Source organism: Panthera tigris, chromosome C1 (genome assembly GCF_018350195.1).
Source record: "Panthera tigris isolate Pti1 chromosome C1, P.tigris_Pti1_mat1.1, whole genome shotgun sequence".
In the NCBI taxonomy this organism is placed as follows: domain Eukaryota; kingdom Metazoa; phylum Chordata; class Mammalia; order Carnivora; family Felidae; genus Panthera; species Panthera tigris.
This window is the reverse complement of record NC_056667.1, coordinates 134367842-134389416: the sequence shown is the minus strand read 5'-3', so window position 1 is coordinate 134389416 and position 21575 is coordinate 134367842. Positions and strand designations below refer to the sequence as shown.

General features: G+C 40.2%; 1 long non-coding RNA gene across 2 annotated transcripts; it reads right to left on the bottom strand.

The window, feature by feature from the left end:
* Positions 1-10502: 10502 nt before the first annotated feature.
* LOC107180033 lies at positions 10503-19755 on the bottom strand. Of its 2 annotated transcripts, XR_006220704.1 has the most exons (4): positions 19622-19755; positions 18411-18570; positions 16156-16323; positions 10503-10518 (listed from the first exon to the last, which is right to left on the bottom strand). It is a non-coding gene; the product is annotated as an uncharacterized LOC107180033 (long non-coding RNA). The 2 variants fall into 2 exon arrangements; XR_001510783.2 differs by lacking the exon at positions 10503-10518 and having other exon boundaries at positions 15631-16323.
* Positions 19756-21575: the final 1820 nt, after the last annotated feature.

The window sequence follows — 21575 nt, the reverse complement described above, 5'->3', positions numbered from 1 at the left end:
AGATTTCTGGAAGGAAAGACATTATTTGATATAGTAATATTGTAATAATAGAGCTCTTTCCCCACCTGCTTCAAAACCGACTCAGAACTTAGAAAGTGAAATGCAATTGCCTTTTTAAGTGGAAATTTAAATAGAAAGTAAAAAAGTTCAACTACTTTATTTCTAAGTAGTAAGGTGGATTCTGTCTGTTTTATTTATTGCTGAATCCCCATGCCTGGAACAGTGCCTGCCACATAATAGAGGTTATTTCAATAAATAAATGTTAAATGAATGAGCTTCTTTACCCAGAAAAATGTTGAAACTTGTTTACTAGCTGTCAAAAGTAGGTTCCTTCATGCATAAAAAAGCATCAGCTGTGTAATTTGCCCCCACTTCCTCCTTTTGCAGAAAGCCAACAAAAGAACTGTAACTTTTTACCTAAGGATCAAAGGTGTCAACCTATTGGCTCACACTACTTTAAAGTCTTGGATAACAGTCTTGGGTTATTTTTAGATAATTTCTTTTGTTTCAAGCTTGAAAAGAAGTATTAACAAAGATCAAAAAATAAATCACTGATTCAGAGCAGGAAAATGCATATTAAGAAGTTCAAAATATAGTATGTAGAGGCTGTGAGCTAACCTTCCCAGAATACAAGTCAGATCTAGCTTTAGATACTAAAGTACTATATCGGTCCCACTTGGGACCCATCAACATAAAAGGAATGAGGAGAACTTAGAGAGTTGAAAGTCTGAAAAGGAAAGAGAAAAACAATTTAAAAATTATAGAGTGACCCAGGCATTCTCAATGTCTAATCCAATAAACCGAGAGGTAGAAAGATACAACCAAATTGTAATAACAGAGAACCCTAGATAGTGAAATTCGGGGTGAGTTTATTCTCACCCACAATCTTCTGTATTTCCAAACATTCTCCAAGACGTACGTAAGACTAGTGCAGTCAGAAAAAAAAAATACACATACTTTTTAAGCCAAGGGGGGGAATAAAAGAAGGGTAAAAATCACGTGATAGGTGAAGAAAACTTAAAGAATCAAGATTATACAGGTAAAGAAGAGAACACATGTTGGTGACTTAACAGTCTTTGTAGTTTAAAACAACCATTAACCTAAATCAATTGCAAGACACACAGGATGGCTTATTTTTTGCTAAAACAAGAAGTACACACACACACACACACACACACACACGCGCACAAAACATATACACATGCGCATATATTATGCAGAGTTACAGGGCGTAGGGCTCCTGGAGAAAGGGCAAAGGCAAAAAACCATGTGAAAAAGAAAAAGTTCCTATCATTAGGACTCACTTAAGGCAGCAACTCTCATATACTGACTAGATGTGAAGATGACAGAACATGGACAAAGGAAAAGGGGCAGGCCTTCCCAAGAGGACACAGAAGAATGTCAGGAAAAGGAGACCTGTTTAAAAGAAAGGTTGAAATACAATGCCTATTGTAACACAAGCGAGGCATAGTGTCCGAGGTGTGAACATACATTCTAGAGTCGAAAAATGTTTGAGAATCCCTAACCTACCATCTTCAAGGCAAAGGATTCTGGAAAGCCCAAGATAATAGGGGATTGAGCAGTTTCTCTGGCAGGGTGATCAGAAGTGAAAGGTCTTGTCAAAAAGAGAGGACCAGAAATGAAGCTCTAATTGTTCCACAGGCTGACCAGAAGTGCTCCCAGTATCTACATATCTCACTCCAAAATCATCTGGAAGAATACGAACCCCAACCTAGTGTAACATCCTTGACCCATCCTGGGGCCAAGGAATTGTATTATCCTTAACAAAACTGTCATTTGTACCCAGTTTCTCTCTTTCTGGTCGTCACAGAGATAGTAAATAAGAAATCAACATTATCCACATAATAAAAAGTGGCCTCTCTCAAGTATCATAATTGCAACACAAAGAGGTTAACCAAGAAAAAATGCTTTTATTCACAGGAATTACTCTACCAGCGGAAATATCAGGATGTTAACTGGCGCCATGATTAATTGGGGAGATACTTGGAGGACATACGGGGTTTCCCAGACTCTTTAAATAACATTGTATAGGTATTTGTCTCCCTTTGACCTCATGACAATTGACCACATACGTCTAAGATTAGAATGTTTCAGGTCAACTCAAACTTTCACACTAGATCTGGACCAAGCAGATAGAAAGCACAAGCAAAACTAAACCTTCTATTTAGGACAGGAGCCCTTTCTAAGCTCTACAATTTCCTCGGGCAGTGCTACAGCTGAAAACACAGCCAAAGAGAGCGTTTAACAACAAATTCAATTGGCTTCGTTCTTCATAGAGGAATAGTGCGGATTTACCCCAGCACCTACTATGTGTCAACGATTACACTGAACACGTCACACCCACTATTTCTCTAGGGTCCTTGGCGAGGCTGTTCAGTCCTGGCTACTCTCTCTCAAGTTAAAGCTGGGGAAATTCAAAGTTCCTTAGGAAGTCCCCCACCAGCAGTAGCCAGGGAATGAAGTCCTGGAGTAACCTAGTCCCAATCACTTAAAGAAAAATGAAGGCTACATGGTAAAATTGGATGAGGAAGACTGGAAAATTGTCTTATTATAAAAGGCCTGGCACTGCTACTGGGCATCAGAGCAAATTCTGGTGGAGTTGCAAGCCTGTATCATTCTCCCCAGGGTTATGGGCTCATCATATTTGGCTCTCATACAGATCGCTCGTTCCTATTCTATCACTACCTCGCTCTCTCCATCTCTCTCTCTCTCCACCTCTCTCAGCTGTGGCCTCTGCCTTCCTGAGACAGAATGGGTGCACGGAACCGGAACCAGTAAGAGGTAACAGATCAAAGAGCAACATCGCCCTGCATGTCCCAAGCTGTTAGCCCTCAGGCTGAGCTGCTACTCTCACTTCCACCCACAACCCTTTTGTTTTCTCTTGTACTGATCCTTGACCAGAAACCTTTCCCTATCCCCATGCCCTTCTCTCCCCACGGTCTTCCTTGCCCTAGCCCATCCCCTCTACCTGCGTGGGCACTCACCCACACCTGCACACATTCTTACTTGCATCCCTTGTGCTTCACAGGGCATCGAGTACTCAACACAGAGAAAAGGAAGCGCTCAGGCCTCACTGAAGCCACCTACATATGCCCCAAGTCAGAATCTCACTTGGTTTGGGGGCGGTTTCAAATATTAGTTTCACAGTCACTACTCAATACCACCCAAAGATCAATTTCATCTATCTTTTCTTTAAATGGGGCTTTGGCAGCCCAAATTTAGGGCAGGTACTAAAACCAGACAGAATTTTTTTCTGTACTGCTTCCGTGAAGAGGCTGGCCAAAGAGTATTAAAGTCACCCTTGCTGTCGGTTTCTCTGTTTTCCGCATCTTGGAACGCTGCACAAGTCAGCTGCACGTAAAACCACGCAAAGGGTTTTGCTGTCCGCACCCAATACCGGACAGACCCCTCTTTAAAAGTCAGCATTGCTTCCCAAACACGTCCTTCTTAGTACTATCTAATGCTACGTGACGCTACGTTGCACTCTCCTCCATCTGTCTAGGTAGGAGGCTCTTCACTCTGCGCCCCTTCTGGCCGGTCCTGAAGATGTGAAGGGAAAAGCCTCAAAGGTGGGGAGTTTCAAGTTTCTGTGCAACAACCAGGCAGCCATATCCTTCTGCTTTCCCCTGAAAATCAGGCATCACCTTATCGTTTCCTCACCAAGATTAACTCCTGCTTCCTGAAGAGTATTTCTGAGGTAGAAAGCAGAGGTGGTGAAAAAAGGGGGAGCTGAAAAGTCCAATCTGTCAAGCTCCATTTTAGAAGAAAGGAAAACTGAAAAGTGAACGTATTTAACATGAGCCATTTCCTGCACTCAGGAGGGAAGAAAGCGCGCTGGTAACTGTGTGCAGGAGGAGATCCGCACTGGTGTTATCTCTGACCTGCAGCTTAGCCCCAGTGTCTCAGCTGCCAAAAAGCTCCCATTCAACGTTGTGCTGAGTTCATCAATGCTCCACGTGTCAGGATCCTAACAGGAAAAAGCAGGACAGACAGTCTCTCCATTCAACCGCCTGGGGACCCCATGACAACTAAAATCCCCTCGCAGACCGTCCATATCAACCTTCGGCAGGTCAGAGCACGCAACCCCTTCAGAACCACAGGCTCAGGCCCACACCCTTTCCCCTTGTCAACATCGTCACTTTAAACAGAACATCGAGCCTTATCACGAAACCTGAAGTAAGTATGACAATTAAGATGGATTGCAAAGCCTGCTTGTGCTTCACAATTAACAATCACTTGGCAGCGGGTTCCACGCAACTGTTGGGGGGTATGGCAAGAACTTTATCCCTGCTTAGTGTTGCATTAGCATATTTAGTAGGCTGCAAGACATAATTCCTAAGATATGAACATATTTTTGTCTTTTTTAAAAATCTGCAATTAAGCTATAATATGTAGAAACTCTGCACCAGGCAATCAACGTGCAAACACCAAGATGGAATCGCGCAGGAGGAGGGGGGCAAGGGAAAGCAACGTCTCCCCCAGCACTGATACCAACTTGAACCGGTGGCTACTTCCAGTGTCATGGGCCGGCTGGAAAACCGTGGCTTCTTGCCGCCTACGGCAAAATTTACGGGGGTGCTGGCCTTGCCCCACTGCTGCTGCCATCGGGGGGTTGCTCTGTAAGAGCAGAGCTACCTGCTTTAATCGGACACATGAAAAAAAATCAGACCCTGAGATGACCCCAGTAGCTACACAGCAAACTATGCACTTTTCAGAAAAAGCACCCGATTCTCAATCTCTGAGTAATAAACGATGCTGATAAAAACCACAAAGACACTTTATTCAACAAACATAAGACCTCTTCATCAAACTTGCCATTAGTTTCCCTTACTTTCTGACCCACCTGCCACGCCGATGAAAAGGTTCAGGGAGCACCCAAACTGGACCAGCGTTACCGGAAACAACTGGGAGCTACCATCCCAAGCTTCTCTGGTGTGTCTATTGTATATGCTCAAGCTTCAAGTCCAAGCATGCCCTGAGCGGGGGCCGGGGAGGGAAAGAAACGGAGCCAGATCTTTCTGAGATAGCCAGGACTTTGTCTTTCTTGACATCTGGGTTGCAAGGAGGCAGGATATCCTGCCAAATATATTACAGCTGTGAGACCCACCTTGTGATTTAAGACACTGCAGAATCTGAAGAGCACAGAAGACATAGGTGTGTTTTCTGAGAAAGAAGCCTCACCCTTTGCTTCTTTTGCAAAAGAAAACACGCGCGCGTGTGCGCCACCAGTTTAGGTGAGCGGCTCTCCAGTTGCATAAAAGAGAGCATATGAAAGCAACAAATGCAATTTAGCACACAAAGTCTTTCTTTACAAAACCAGTAGAGGAGCAGATTAAAGCACCTGGCAGTCTTGGCAAGCCGAAAGAAAAATCTAAGCTGTGACAAAACAAAACAGGTGTACAGGTACAAAACTTTTGCTTTCCAATAATGCCCCTCTCTTCACTGGAATGCTTTGACAGGTGCAGAAGTTCAAGTTACAGTAGGGAAATGGCAAATAAATACACAGCATTAGTGTCTGACGTGCTTGCTGAGCACCGGGGATGTTAATAACTGGCAAGGTACACTAATCTCTGATTGCAACATTTGGTTTACCTTAATCTGGAGGGACAGCTGTATTAAAGAGGGAATTATACTAATCAGTTCAAGGCCCTTGCATATAAAACTTCCCATTAGGCTTAAAGTACACCAGCTTATGCTCATTCTCTAGGAGCCTTACATCTGGTTCTGAATAAGGCAGCCTCTCATTTGCAAGGTACAAACTGAAAACAAGGGGGAGGGGGGCTGACAGTTGCTGGAGGATGGGTGATAGAAGAGTAAGCTACTAATTCTTTGAAATTTTTAACAGCACAAAACTAGCTTCTAGGCATCTTAATACTAAAAGGGGAAAAAAAAAAAAAGCATGTGTTATCAACCCTAGGCCATTTTTTCCTGTTACCGGAGGTGACCAACATAAAATAAAATTGATGATGTCAGTCAAAAACAGCTAAGCACAAAGCTTGGCTTTGTTATCTTAAGTCAGAAGGTATGATAGGCCATGCCATATGGCTCTAATCCGCCTCTATCTCCCATCACCTAACAGGAAACCTTCATGTAGCATGACCTTATTTGGCTGGTTCCAGGTTAGGGCTGCCCAAAGGGGATTTTTCTGTTTCTGCTATATCCAAAGGTTTATGTTGATTTTTTTCTGAGCCCTGCAAACTATAAATCCGACTGATTACTCTGCACTCTTTTGCTTGACTGAGCCTTTACAATCAGACATCCCCGTTAACAATAAGCTCCTAATGAATCAAACATCTATGGCATTAGTTTCACCTAGCTGCCTCTTTCCCATGCACTGTGCTGCTTTGTCAGACCTGGTTTGATGAGAAAAGCTAGTGACACTTGCTGCACCTATTGATAAACAATTCAGTAATGAGGGGCATAACAAAAATTACCTAAAACAACCTGATTAAAAATGACAGGCAAGGCTTACTCCCTTGCTCTACGGCGAAGGTAACTCCGGTTCTGCGTAGGGAAAATAATGAGGTAAAATAAAATTTCCTTCTTAGCAAGGAGTTCACTTCTGAATGTGTGTTGATGAGGAGATTCAGTTTTTCCAGTGATGTTTTCCACTCTTTCAGGTTATATGATTACCAGTAACGTTAGGAACTCATCGAATTCGGGATGGTTGCCTTTCAACTTTCCGAGACGAATTCCCTGCTTTTTCTACTTAAACTTTCAGAATAATCAAACTTTCTTTCTCAAATGTGAATTTAGTCATTGAGAAATTCAATAGTATAATGCTAATAATTAGGTAAGTATAGTGTGGGCACAAAAGAGAAATTCTAAGATACCAAAAAAAAAAAAAAAAGTTTGGAACAAAGTAGGAGAAACTTCATGGAGAAAATCATCTCCCTAAAAGGAATAATTTAACCTTACCATGGACATGGAAGTTCCTTTTATTGGGGTCACCCGGAGGACCTTTGCAACTTCGAAACAAGCTTATACCCAGAGGAGGCCAGGCTCTTGTGAAAGCTTGATTCAAAGACAGAAATGTGTGGGTTTTGCAATTGTGTGGCATCATGCTGGGAGGGTTTCCATCAGTGCACAGATGCACTTGAAAATCAAATATGGACATGGGGAATGTTTTTTTGGAGATGGAAAATGAGTGCTGATGACATGTTTATACTTCGCAGATGGATCCAGTACAGAACCATTTTTTGTAAAGAAACAATACCCACCATTTGCTAAAAAAAATTTTTTTTTTGAGCAGCTACAAAATGGTGGCACAAAAAGTGAATATTCCCGTCATATATGCTCCACCTGTTTCTCGGTCTTACAACTGTCTTCCATCCTGACCGTAATCAATGACTGCTGTAGTCTTATTTTCTTTTCAAATGTTATCCAAAAGAATATGAAAAAAGAAACACAATACACAAAGGCATTTGGAAGAGCAAAATGATTTGAAATTAATTTGCCACATATGAAAAATTGGAAAATGACAAATGCTATTAAGTAACAAATGCTGAATTGAATCCTAAAAAATTCATTCTAATTGGCATATTTTCTCCCTAAATTTGATATCAAACCAATTTTTGAATGTTTTCTATCTAGAGTCCAGAATGTCTCCTCCATTCCTTCTTTTGGCCCCACCTTAGATCACTTAGGTATTTTAACTCTGGAAATTCCAATGCTTAGCATGGCATTAATACTGTTTACTGCCTGGGTGGCTCAGTCAGTTGAGCATCTTACTGTTGGTTTCAGCTCAGGTCATGATCTCACTCACGGTTGGTGGGTGTGAGCCCCACATCTGGCTCTGCCCTGGCAGCACAGAGTCTGCTTGGGATTCTCTCTCTCTCTTTCTCTGCCCCTCCCCTGCTTGCACTGTCTCTTTCCCAAAATAAATAAATAAAACTTAAACTTTTTTTCTTTAAAGAAATACTGTTTATTGCCTTATTATTGACACATTGTAATGATGAGTAGTTCCTAGTGACAAATATCAACCATAATGACATGGAAAGGCACGATATGTATGGGATATGGGTTTATAAGAAGATAACCTAAAGCATTTAAGTGTTGAAAAACATTATTAGTAACATTGCAAACTTTGCTCAATAAAAGCTATCAGAATAGTCAAATCTTAACTTATTGAGACCACCAATGATATTGAAACTTGCCATCCCAAGTGGGAAATAGTGACAAAGTGACCCACCTCAAAGATACAGCAATTATAAAACAATAAGGAAGCTATGGATCTGAAATATAAAAGTTAATAATTTTTTAAAACAGCAAATTCTGAACACATTTTCAGACTTGATGAATGAGTATGTGTTTCAAGTGTTTCAAATAATACACGACACTAAATTTGTTTCTTACTTTTGGTCAGACAAATTAACTTTTCTTGATGTTTTACCTTTCTTGCCATCTGTCTTCCTAACCTACTGAATTTCACAGCTAGCCTTTAATCAATCATATTTTTTATTCTAAGTATCAGTCCGAGATTAAGAATTAGAAATAGACTCTGAGTCACAAACGGTCATACAGCCTGAGACTAGATAACAAAATCTTGAGAATCTACGTAAGTCGACATGTTCTTTCGACCCTGTAGTTTCTGGCAGTGTACCAAACATAAATCGACAGTTCTACGTTCTATGATTCTGCCCCTTGTTATCATCCTGAAACTAACAAAAGCCTGTGTACCCTTCTCTAAATGAAGCAAGGCTTCATCTTTATTGCTGGATTTTTGACACATGTGAACAAGGCCAAAACATTTATAAATTCTTAATTATTTCTTGCCTATCCGTAAAAAAACAAAAGTTTTAATCATAAACTTAAGGTAGTCTTAAAGTTCCACAGAAAATGTTAGTACTCATCCTAAATAAAACTTGTTAAACTTTGAAATGGTCAAGAAAAATGAAAGTATATCTTTCCAGTTAGAGTATATATGAGGTCATTGTGTTCCTAATCAACTTTCAGCAAATGCATAGAACAGAGAGCTCAGAAAAAATAAGAGATCATTTGTTTCTATTTCTTTATTTAAGATATTAGGGAAAGGAGATGTGAGAAGTAATAAAACTAATCTAGTTCACATAACTAGATTGCTGGGAAATCAGATTTCCTGAGGCCTGCTTGATTCTACTAAACCATTCTGTTTGCAAATCTTGTAATATTTAGTTAGAATGGACTAATGTTATTGGTCACCTATTCTCTAAGTACTATATTAAGTATATTATAAAATAATACGGTGTTCAGATATCATCACACTTAGAGAATAATTGTATAACAATATAAAAATTAATAAGCTACGTTCTACCAGTGCCTAAATTGTTGCCTAGATGTAAAGTCAGCACCTCACTAAGATAACTATACTATTGGTCTATAAGTTAATTATGGGATAATATAATCCCTTGTCCCTGGTGACAAGCAGAAGTTATGTAAGGGTGCTGTTAGCCAAAGAACAGCTAAATACAGGGCCCCTGTATGTTGGTCTGGCCTCTAGACCAGAGAGATCCAGGGACAAAACACTCTGTAATCCTAACCAAGCTGCTCATCATTCATCTAAGGAAGAACTAGTGAGCTTTTCTACATCAAAGTCAAACCTGACTTGCATGGTAGTCAAAAGTTTCTAAAACTTGAAGTTCATTACAGTCCACTGTTTTCTTCTTGATATCTGCTACACAGAAAGAAGAGCCAATATTCCAAAGTAAAGTCATCTCTACTTAAGAAAGTGGAAGCAATCTTCCTGAGTCCTAGCGTTTACAGGTAGGACAGCCTGGCTATTCTACAAGCATCTTGGCCTACTTCCCAAAGTGCTCATTGGTGTCTGGGTGTCTGAATAGTAGCTGGTGGATTTCCATGGCTTGTCACCACTATCCCTAACTTCTGGTAGTAGTCCCAACTCTGCCAGCAGTTACACATAATGTATGTGTGAGAAGAAAATATGCTTCTTTTTGCTGGGAAAGGGTTTGGGTTCATCAGACCTTTAAACCCCAAGGATGAAAAAGAGTTCTGAATCAAATAACGTGGAGGCATTGGTACAGAGAAAACTTTTCCATCAGTAAAAGTTAAAATTCACAGATGTCTTCCTAATAATGATACTGAATAGCTTATTTCACATATGTATCATCCATGGTATTTATCCAACACCTTTAAGTGGGTTGGGTGCTATTAACCAAGGATCAACTTAAACACAGGGAGACTGAATGTCAGATATGGTTTTAGGCATTTTGAGACAAGATGCCCTGGACTGTCCTAAATTTGGTCTAGAAATATTCTGGATGGAGTCTGTTCCCACGGTTAGCATTAGTTATGTAAAGGTGTAGATGAGTCTAATTTTTCAAACTGGGTCGGTTGTGTAGTTCATGTTTACTCACATATTATCTGCACTGATTCATATATCCTAATCTTAATTAGCATTTAGACATAGTAACTGGTATATAACTAAACATATAATAATCATATTCTTTTATGTTACTTACATTTTAAGTTATCCATTAAAATTCAGCCAGTCAAAATAATCTGTAGGCAAGGAGAAGTTTCGTTATCATGTATGAAGAACTTAAAAAAATATCCTTTGGGGGCTCCTGGCTGGCTCTGAAAGTAGAGCATGCGACACTTGATCTCAGGGTCATGAGTTCAAGCCCCACCTTGCACCTAGAGCTTACTTTAAAAAAAATCCTTCGAGTAGAATTTTAGACATTTATACCCATACTGAGAGGTTCCTTTAGTTTCTATGGAATCTGTGTGAAAGTAGCTTCATCCAGTATGTTGAGTGCCAGAACACTAGACTCCTCTTTTATCGTCTGCCATCCAATAGACAAAACCGACTTTTTCTTGTTACATAGCTTCCATTAGTAACCATGGAACGATCCAGTACGTCTGATATTATTTTCTTGGTGTAGCTAATGCTACCAGTGATGATGGCCCTGAGATTGTGGTACTTTCTGCTTTCACACTTGAGGGCCTACCAGTTACTATAGTTGCCACAAGAAACTAACAGTAACCAACAAGCACGAATAGAAATTGCACATACACATCTCTTTTATTGTTCTAAACAACCTCATGAAGTCTTTAGAAACTGTCACATAGTTGCATCCCGTCACAGAATGTGATGTTCTACCACTAAAAAGTTGGGAAGATTTGTATGACTAAACCCCCACCTCTACATCAATGGATGCGATGGGATAAAGATGATAGGTTTATAGAATTGATCCCAACATGTAGTCAGTTCATAAGGAGGTCAAAATTATAATAGTTATGAAACATGTTAACTTTGAGAAGATTGAGACAGTCAGGCAGAGGAACCATTTCCCCAAGCTAAGTTGTAAAGAAAGGCTACTAACCCTTTCATTCTTTTCTAAGTGGAGAACAGATCTTCTCCAGGCTGTTCTGAGTAGCCTCTCCCTGTCTCCACAGAGGCCTCACTTGACCTTTGCAATGTAGCACACCCAGACCTTCCTAATCATGTGCATATTGTAACATCAGATGAAATCTTTCCCCTTCCCTTTGCCTCCAATAGTCTTAAATTAACTGAAGTCACCATATTTCATTGAGAACCATGTTATTACATTATTCTAGACACTGTCTTAAATTATATGACACTGTTGGAACTTTTACTTTTTTCAGGTAACAAATCTTAAAAGATGTTAAAGTCCATTGTTTAGTAAAGCAGATGACTAAAAATTGGAGCTGTCTGAAGTCACTTTAAACTATATCCTATAATATCACAATTAATTCATTCAGTGTATACTCATCAAGTCCTGCCATGTGTAAGGCACTGTGAGCCGGAAAAGATAGAAAGTAGTGGAGCTCCAGGTCTCATGAAGAAACCAATACTCCAAATTATTGTTCAGTCATAAGTTGATAAAGGAGGCTTTTTTGCTTTCTGTTGGCATATGAATATTTATTACTGTCATATTTCATGAACCAAATTTAAGATCTTGGTCTTTCCTTCTTGTTTCATATACAGCCAAAAGAGAGAGATTGACTATTTGAACAACCTTACAGGTGCCTTGGTGGCTCAGATCGTTGAGTGTCTGACTCTTCATTTCAGGACAAGTCATGATCCCAGGGTCATGGGATTGAGCCTCACGTAGGGTTCCATGCTGACCATGAAGTCTGCTGAAGATTCACTCCCTCTCTTCCTCTGTTCCTCTCCCTCTCTTGTGTTCTATTTCTCAAATGAATGAATGAATGAATGAATGAATGAATGAAACAACCTTCAGGCAGACTCCAGGAATGTCACCAACACCATGACCTTTGTGACCAAATCTAGCAACCAGAACTTCACTATTTTCCTCAATAAAACTCAAGAGACCATCATTCAAGAAAAGGACTGTGATTTTTTTTTTCCTGTTCTTGATCAGCTGGACCCCGACACACTTTCTAATGGCAGAATTTGACTGTGTGGCTTCAACTCCTAGTTTTTCCAGTACGATTTTCTAATATAATTCCCTTTGCACGGGAAGTACCTCCAAAAGGTTTCACCTTCAGGGCTGTGCCCAAATGAGCTTTCTTGTACCATTCACCATATGCCACTTCTAATCTCACTGGTGGTGACACAGCTTCCCAGCAGTATGAAGACCACTACCCTTTCCCACCTTGCTGGCACCACAGGCCTGAGCAAAAGAGCAGAAGCTTTTTTAAAAATAATTTGCCTTATTTGGTACAAGCCAATTCTTGTCCCTCCCTCCTATCCAGTCATCTGTTTAGCTGCTCTTATTAGTATTTGGCAAGAAAATTTTAATTTCTAAGAGTGTTATATGGTGAGCTCTATAGGACAATGATTTAAAAAATGGGCTTTGGAGTAAGATAGGTCAGAACTTAATGCTTATTCTACCACCCATTAGCTTTGTGGTCTTGAAAGAAATCTCTTGGGGCAGCCGGGTGGCTCAGTCGGTTGTGTGTCCAACTTCAGCTCAGGTCACAGTCTCATGGATTGTGAGTTAGAGCCTGCTTTGGATTCTGTGTCTCCTTCTCTCTCTGCCCCTCCCCTGCTTGTGCTCTCTCTCTCTCTCTCAAAAATAAACATTAAAAAAAGAAAGAAAGAAACCTCTTAGTCTTTCTGAGCCTCAGTTTCTTCATCTGTGAAATAGAAATACTGATTCTTTCTTGGTGATGTGCTAAGGACTAAATGAAACAATATTCATGGGTCCCTTAGTGTATGCCCTCACATGGGGTGTGTGTTCAATTAAAAGTGACTTTAATTGTAATGGACCTTGGGTGAGGTGAATATGCATGATGTGATTGCAATATGACTCCATTTTAATAGAAGGGACAGTGGCAGAACTGTCTTCCTCTAATAATAAGAAAAGGAAACCTTAATGGAACTAAGGAAGCAAAGTATCTAGACCCAGAGCAAGGAGAGGGCCATGGTGCTGGGAAGGAGGTAGCATCAGGGGTGTCTGAGCTGGGGTTGCCCTGAAACAGAGCCTGTGACAAGGAATTCGAGAGCATGGAGAGAATAAAGTAGGGTTGGTGGAAAATCCAAACAATGTACCATAAGGGAACCTAAGATTCCTGTTGTTGAAGAAAGCACCTCTGAGGACCATGCCGAGTGCTTCTCAGAACTGCCTTGTCTGAAAGGTAGGTGGCTGAAACATGTATCCCCAGGCTCCTGTCTCGCCCCCCCACCCCCAGTTTGGGCTGCCCTTGAGGGTGTTAACTCTCCCACGCATTTCCATGCTAAACTTGAAGAAGCATTGAGCAGGCTTCTGCAGTTCTGGAAGAGGCTCTGACGCAGAAATTAGGAAGACTCCAACAATGTTCTGGAGGATTGCACTTAGGAGGAAATATCCACCGAAGCTACAACTGAAATCAAAGAGGGCTTAGAGGATGAGACACAGGACTGCAAACTTTTCTGCACAAATAGTCTTTCTTTAAAAAAAAAAAAACACTTTATTTATTTATTCTGAGAAAGAGAGAGAGTGTGAGCTACAGAGGGGCAGAGAGAGAGAGAGAGAGAGAGAGAGAGAGAGAGAGAATCCCAAGCAGACTCCACACTGTCAGTGCAGAGCCCAACATGGGGCTCGATGTCACAAACCATGAGACCATGACCTGAGCCAAAATCAAGAGTCAGACGCTTAACTGACCAAGCCACCCAGGCGCCCCACAAATAGTCTTACTGACAGACCACGAAAAGCATCAAGACAGTGAAAAATTGTTACAGACTGAATGTCTTCATCCCCCCAAAATCCATTTGTTGAAATCCTGACCTTTAATGTGATGGTATGGGGAGGTGGGACCTCTGGAACATGACAGTAAGGTCATGAGGGTGGAGTGCTCTGCAGTGAGATTAGTGCCCTTATCAGGGACTAAAGAGATCAGAGTTCCTGCCCTTCACTGCCTGAGGCCACACAGAGATGGACACCTGCAAATGTGGAAGAGGGCTCTCCTTATGGCCTGGCGTGTCCACACTCTGACCTGAAACTTCCAGCCTCCAGAACTGTGAGAAATAAATGTCTATTGTTTATAAACCACACAGTCTATGATACTTTGTTATAACAGCTCAAACTGTGACAGAATTGAATGCTGGGTTCAAAGAGAAAGCAGATATATGATTTTCTCTCAGTTCTAGCTTAGCTTCTTTCCTATTTTGTTTTAAAAGTTTACATATTTAGGGGTGCCTGGGTGGCTCAGTCGGTTAAGCATCCGACTTCGGCTCAGGTCACGATCTCGTGGTTTGTGGGTTGAAGCCCGGCATCGGGCTCTGTGCTGACAGCTCATAGCCTGGAGCCTGCTTCCGATTCTGTGTCTCCGTCTCTCTCTGCCCCTCCCCTGCTCACTCTCTGTCTCTCTCCCTCTCAAGAATAAATAAACACTAAAATTTAAGTTTATATATTTATTTTGACAGAGAGAGAGGGAGGGAGGGACAACTCAAGCAGGCTCCAGCACAGAGCCCAATGCTGGGCTCCATCTCATGAACCGTGAGATCATGACCTGAGCCAAAACCAAGAGTTGGATGCTTAACTGACTGAGCCACCCAGGCACCCCTAGCTTAACTTCTTCCATGGCAACCAGATTATAGCAAATCAAGTTAAATACAATAAAATAACAGTTCAAGGATACAGAATCCTTCCTTTCCCAGAAGATGCTACTAGGATCAGAGTCACAGGAATTCCAAACTTGGTTACCTATGTAGTCATACTATTGCCACAAAAGGAAAGATGTGGCTGGTCAAAGATAAGATATTCTCACTGCATCATCCATTCTCTAGCCCCGTAACCAGGAAACACTCCAGTCAAAGCCTGACCAATGTGGGTAAGCCAGACTCCTCAGCCACGTCCTCTGAAGTCTCCATTGTATTAGGCAGAAATTACTATATACTTGAAATGACGAGTCACAGCTTGTGCAGGAAACGTGATGGAGAAAATTAAACTCAGCATTAATGAGTTAAAAAGCCTTTTGGTTTCTATTTGAAAGGGGCAAGCTCGTTGGCCTATCTAATCTGACAGTGAAAGGTAAAATGATTTATAAGTGACAATTTATAGTTTATAAATAATTAGATTGTCCATTCAATGCATGGTTTCAATTTCCATCCAATCAGAGTGCCACCTAGGGCTCCCTGATAAAATGGGAACATTGCATGGGACACAACTCATCTGAAAAAAAATATTCATTATTTATCAGAAATTCAAATTTAACTAGGAATTCTTTATTTTTATTTGCTCTATCTGGCAACTCTATTGCTACAAACAAGTACAAAGAAAGAGCTACTCATTAAAACAAGACTGTAAATGTTCTGGAATGTTGTGCTAAAGGTTCTTGGACTCCTCAGTAGTAGCAACATTTCAATAAATTGACATGTGAATTAACTCTAACAATTTGCATATTGTTTCCTTGGGCACATTTCTAAAAACTTTTGAAAGCTTTCAATAATTTATTTTGTCACAACCTGGCAATCTGTATATTGAAAAAACACTGTGATAGTAACAGGAAAAGTCTTTTCAAATAATTCTAAATGAGCTTTCCAAAGACTCCCGCCTACTTGTTAAGACTCAAAGATGCGTACTTTAAAATGTTTTCACAGGATTCACCTTATAAATAAAATCTAAGTCAACTTCCAAGTCCCAGAACAGCTCTGCAGAGAAGAGAAACATCCCAAAACCACATGCAGAGTCACTTCATTTTAGTTGCAAGATTCTTGTTCCAGCTCACCTTCCAAAACAATTTCAGTCAAGTAGAAATATTCTGACAATCCCCGCTCTTAGAATGGCAAATGATCCCTGCCTTTTCATTCATTCACTCATTACCTCTCCAAAAAGAGAATGTGCAGCTACCAGAATTTCATACAATTAGTGCTCCAAGAGCGTTTTAAATGCAAACCTATAAGAGGAAAGTAAAAACAAATCAAAGTTAATTGTGACTGGCTGGAACAAAATGCTTAAATCGATACAAGGACGGCTCATCTGCTCATCATTTACCCATTACCTGGGAGACGAACACCTCCTGCTGTGCCTGATTTTTGATACAGATTTACCATTGCCTGCATTCCTCAGACACGCGCAAAGGAAGCCCAAACCTTCCCTGACTCCCTCTCTCATTATCCTCTTTGCACTTACTAACCTATTCATTCTTAGTTTTTCCTTGCTTGTGTGTTCTTCTTTGCAAGGGGGGCATGCACACAAGGAAAAGTAGAGTTAAAACAACTGGATAAGAAGCTCAGGGACTTCCAGTAAAGCAGTCAGAGGAGGCGCCAGTGTCTGTGTATGAATTACTGACTTCTCTCAATCAGTTCCACACTGACTTTTGTGATTTTCAGAAACCTCCACAAGTAGAATGCCAGTCCTTTTGTAAGGCATCCCTTAGGGGGAAAAAAAAATTGTTAAGGTCTCAGATCTAAATGAAGAGAAATGAACCCCTCTTATTTGGAGACGTGAGTGTCTTTAATGGCAGGGTAGCCTTAAAACTGGACATGAGTGTCCAGATGAAGGACGGGAAGCCAACATCAGTAGGCTGTTGGAAAGTTTGGCTTTTGAAGGCCATGTGTGCCGTTAGCTCTCAGCAATAAAGCCTGATGTTTCAGGAGAAAGACAAACTCATTTCTAACTGGCTGCCTTTCTTCAAACGCCCTTCACCGTAGCTAAGTATCCAAAAAATGGGATATAAAATGTATCTGCCATTGAAAGTTAATGTGTATCTCTGAATTAAATATACACACCAAATTTGAAAAAGCCTGCACAGGATGGTTGTGTTGATATATTAACTTCTTTTTAAATTTTTTTTTAGAAATTCTTTTTTTTTAATTTTTAGAGAGAGAGAGAGCAGAAGCAGGGCAGGGGACAGAGGGAGAGAGAGAGAGAGAGAGAGAAAGACGGAGAATCTCAAGTAGGTTTCACTCTCAGTGCAGACCCCAATGTGGGACTTGATCCCATGACCCTGGGATCATGACCTGATCATGACCCTGGATCAAGAGACGCTCAACCGAGCCACCCAGACGCCCGAGCACATTAACTTCTTTTTTAGATAACTTTCCAAATGAAACTTTTGCAATTACATGTGACCATTAATTATTATTACTATTATTCTTATTAATGATTTCCAGGGAAGGGGGAAGACTCAAAAATTTTTGAAATAACTAATTTTTCTTATTCTATTTGACAATTAAATGGGTGATGTGTAATTGCTATCATCATATTTACTGGCAATTATCCTCTTTTCACTTTCTAGCTATTTTGTTTTTACTTGTGCATATGGATTACCTAACAGAAAAGTGTAGAGATGACCACATAAATAGCAAATCACAAGTGAAAGTACATTGTATCTTCAGCCAAGTACACCCAAATAGGCTATGTGATGGTTAGAAATGCAGTTCCCACATTAAAATTGGAGTATAAATAAAACTGGGAAAATCTAGGAGCACACTGATACGGCAGGGGGAAAATAGAGTGTAAAGGATTGACTGGAGGAAAATCGTGGTGCTGTACAAAGGGGTGAGAGTCAGATACAACCGATAGCCAGCATCAGCCTTTCAATTCACTATTGGCCTGTGTTCCACCTACCACTTCCTCAATGTATCCTTTATGTTATTTTTTTAGGAAAGGACATTCATGACCAATAACAATGTTATAATGATCATAAGTATAGGATTTAAGATACGTTTTTTAAAAACACCTTTAACCAACAATAAAAGCCCCCAAAAGCCATGGGGGTAGTTACCTAGCTCAAGGTTTTATTTAGTGATGGTTCCACTTTTTCACTCACTGCCTGCAAATCAGCATTTTTAGTGGACAAAGGGCTCAGCAGCGGCCTTATGATTGCTTCTTTTCAAATGGTAATGGCTATCCTAACTCCTCTGCCAGGTTTTTCTTACCAGAGCACAAATTGCAGTTTACAAGGCTCTGAGGGGAAAAAAAAAAATCTTAGCTGAATATCTTTTTTTTTTTTATTCGACAAACTGACATGTAAATTACCCTTTAAGTGCTCCACTCTAGGGCTCTGATCATCTCCTAATTGTCACAGTCAATTGTAGCCAACAGTCTCTTCAATCCCAAGCGCTTTGACAACAAGCACAAGGATCAAAGCAGAATCAGCTCCCTTCAATATCCTTCTGTTTAGGATGCTACAAAACGCCTGAAAAAGAAAGGTGTAAGGGCATTGCTGTAGAGGAAACTGAGAGTAGCAAGTATTACAATAGTCGTTTTCTCCATCTCTAAAATTATGCTGTATAAGCTGCCGTGATCTTTAATCACATGTGCAGAACAAATACATAAACCTCCCGGGCAATTAATATGCTCTTAAGATTATACTAATATGCGAGCTTTACAAACAACACCGTCTCGATGGCTTAGGAAAACTCTGATACAGTGAGGGGATAGCAATCATTTCCTAGCAGCTTGAGCATCAGAAACTGTTATCAAACATATTCTGTATTTGAACATAAATTCCAAAGCATAGTTTTTCTAAGTTTGGTGTCAGGACTCCCTGCTCCCCATTGAAAATTCTTCAGGGTTGTTTTTTTTTTTTTTTAATTAACCTAGAAATGTCCAACTGAAAATGTGCCCCCAAATACATTTTTTTAAATGTGGCACAAAAACTCATTTCAGAAGATGCTGTTTTCCTTACTAGGGGTGACTCTTGTCTTATTGCTTTACTGGCAAGAAACTAATTAAAAGTCATTACATGATCTGCAAACGTGATTCCTAAATAAGATGCACTTACCAGGACTACTGCTTCACAAACTATGACAATTCTTTCCAACTAAACTGGTTATTATACATCACTAACTTTTTTAAAAAGATTACGAATGCTGTTCTCACAAGAAAATTTTCACCCTCTCAAATATAATGATATAAATAATTTGGGGGAAAGAGAAACTGTGTAATAAATCTGTATCAAATAGCCACTTTAAAAATAATCTGAATACCGTCAGAGAAAAAGGACAGGTGGAAAGAAATCAAAGGTGCATGTGACAGCACCTATCCAAGCACCTCCACAGCTTGTCTCCTTGTGCCCAGGTATTGCACACAAGCAGTGGGTAAGGTCACAAATTGATTGACAGCCTTCCCACTCTCAAGAAAAAAAACTGAAAAAAAAAAGAGGCAGCGAACACCGCCGGGTTCCTTTCTCAGCAAGTTTGCTCAAATCCCCCTGTAGGGGTTTCCCGGTCTCCCCTCCATTTCACCTTGAATTCTCAGGTTTGATTGAAGAGCTTCACAGAAGGGTCTATTACAGATTGAGGAATGATCCATTTCACATCTGAAGCTCCAAAGAGCTACTTGTGAGGAGTCTCTGAGTGCATTTATCTCACATGTGAAGCTTTCTGCAAAATCAATATGGGTATTTTTCAGTTTGACAAGTCAACGTGAAATATCACATAATAATAGAAAAACAGAGTTGTACATTTAAACACACCCGATACAGTTATCTATGACAAAGCTTATAGTTATTACTCATGGATATCCTCGAGTATGCCTCATCTAAATTCACCCTGAGAACTAGGCTAAAGCACGTAGAAAGAGAAACTGACTGACTACCATGTTTTTGGCTCCTTTGCCCAGATGAATCCAGGTTCTGTGGTGAGAGGAGAGAATGGACAGGAATCATGACCTCCACTACCAACTTGGAAGTGACATGGGAAGTGGGGAGAAAACGACCAGAGGTGAAAAAGAAGAAAACAGAACAAGTGAGAAAACGCAAAGAACTTCACACCTAATTAATTGGCAATAACTGGGCAAAACGTTCACCCAAAGAACAGTAACCTTGCTTCTCAACCCCCCCCACCACCACCACCACGGTAGCAAACACCAGCAGAATAACTGACATATATGTGTTGGGGTCTGACAATCTTCAGGTGAACTCTGGGTCTATTCTCCTTTCTGCATTAGCTTGAGGAATATGATTTAACTTCTCTAAACCTCTGAGTTTCTTTGCTGGTTATTTTTATCTTAAAATGGATTAATCAGAAGATTTACCTTACAAGGTTTTGTGAGGACTGAACAAGATGATGCATATAGCACCTGGCACATGGAAAACATTTAATTATTTGTAAATATTGATGAAATTATTATCATTTCCTTAAACCTATCCACAAGGTCTCTAGGGTTCTAATCTGGTGCCATTTGTAGTGTTCCCTGGACCCTTTCCACACTGTTTAATGTCCCCAAGGGATATATGACCGTTTGGGTGAAAGAGTGTGCTCACTGTATTAACTCTGGTGTAGGTCCTAATAGAGGAGTGTAGCCATGCACATGTACTTGCCTTAAAAATGGTCTTCATCCAACCAGGAAGCCTGTTTCTAGCAACTGTGAGAGAGAGAGAGAAAATCAAATGGGACTTTGAGAAAGGAAAAAGCCCAGGCCTACAGACCACATCAGCTGATCACTTAAACCAAGAAACGAGGTAGGAGACGTAACATATAGTTTTATTTCATATACCAAAATATTTAGTCTTTTTTTTAAGTTTATTTATTTTGAGAGAGACAGAGAGAGAGAGAGGGAGGGAGAGCACAAGTGTGGGAAAGGGATAGAGAGAGGGAGAAAGAGAACCCCAAGCAAGTTGCACACTGTCTATGTGATGCAGGGCTCAGTCTTGCAAACTGTGACCTGAGCCAAAATCAAGAGTCAAACACATAACTGACCGAACCCCCCAGGTGCCCCGCCAGTATGTTATAATTAATAGTGGGGTTATGTCTATACATTCAGCCATAGGAAGAACCTTAAAAAAAAATCTCAACAGCATATTGGCAACCAAGGTCTGGTTAAGTGACTCACTATAAACACTTATTCCTCTCTATCACATTTTCCTGTAGCTATTACTACCTAAGTAGTATTAACATCATTTATATTTGATGATCTATGCTTGGATCTGTAGACTGCTTGAAGCATACTTATAATTTTAGGTTAACTCTCCCCACTACACAGAATAAGGCCAGAGTAGGCAAAACATGTGAGTTCAGAAATGTGAAAATTCATGTTAATATAAAAATAAGAAAAGTATCATTATAAAATTCCATTGAAGTTTAAAAACTCTTATCCTGCATTTCAAAGTCAAATAACTAAATACAAATGACTTTGTATTTAATTAATTCAACCAGTATGTATCAAGAGCTTAATATATGTAATACTGTTCATTTTTTA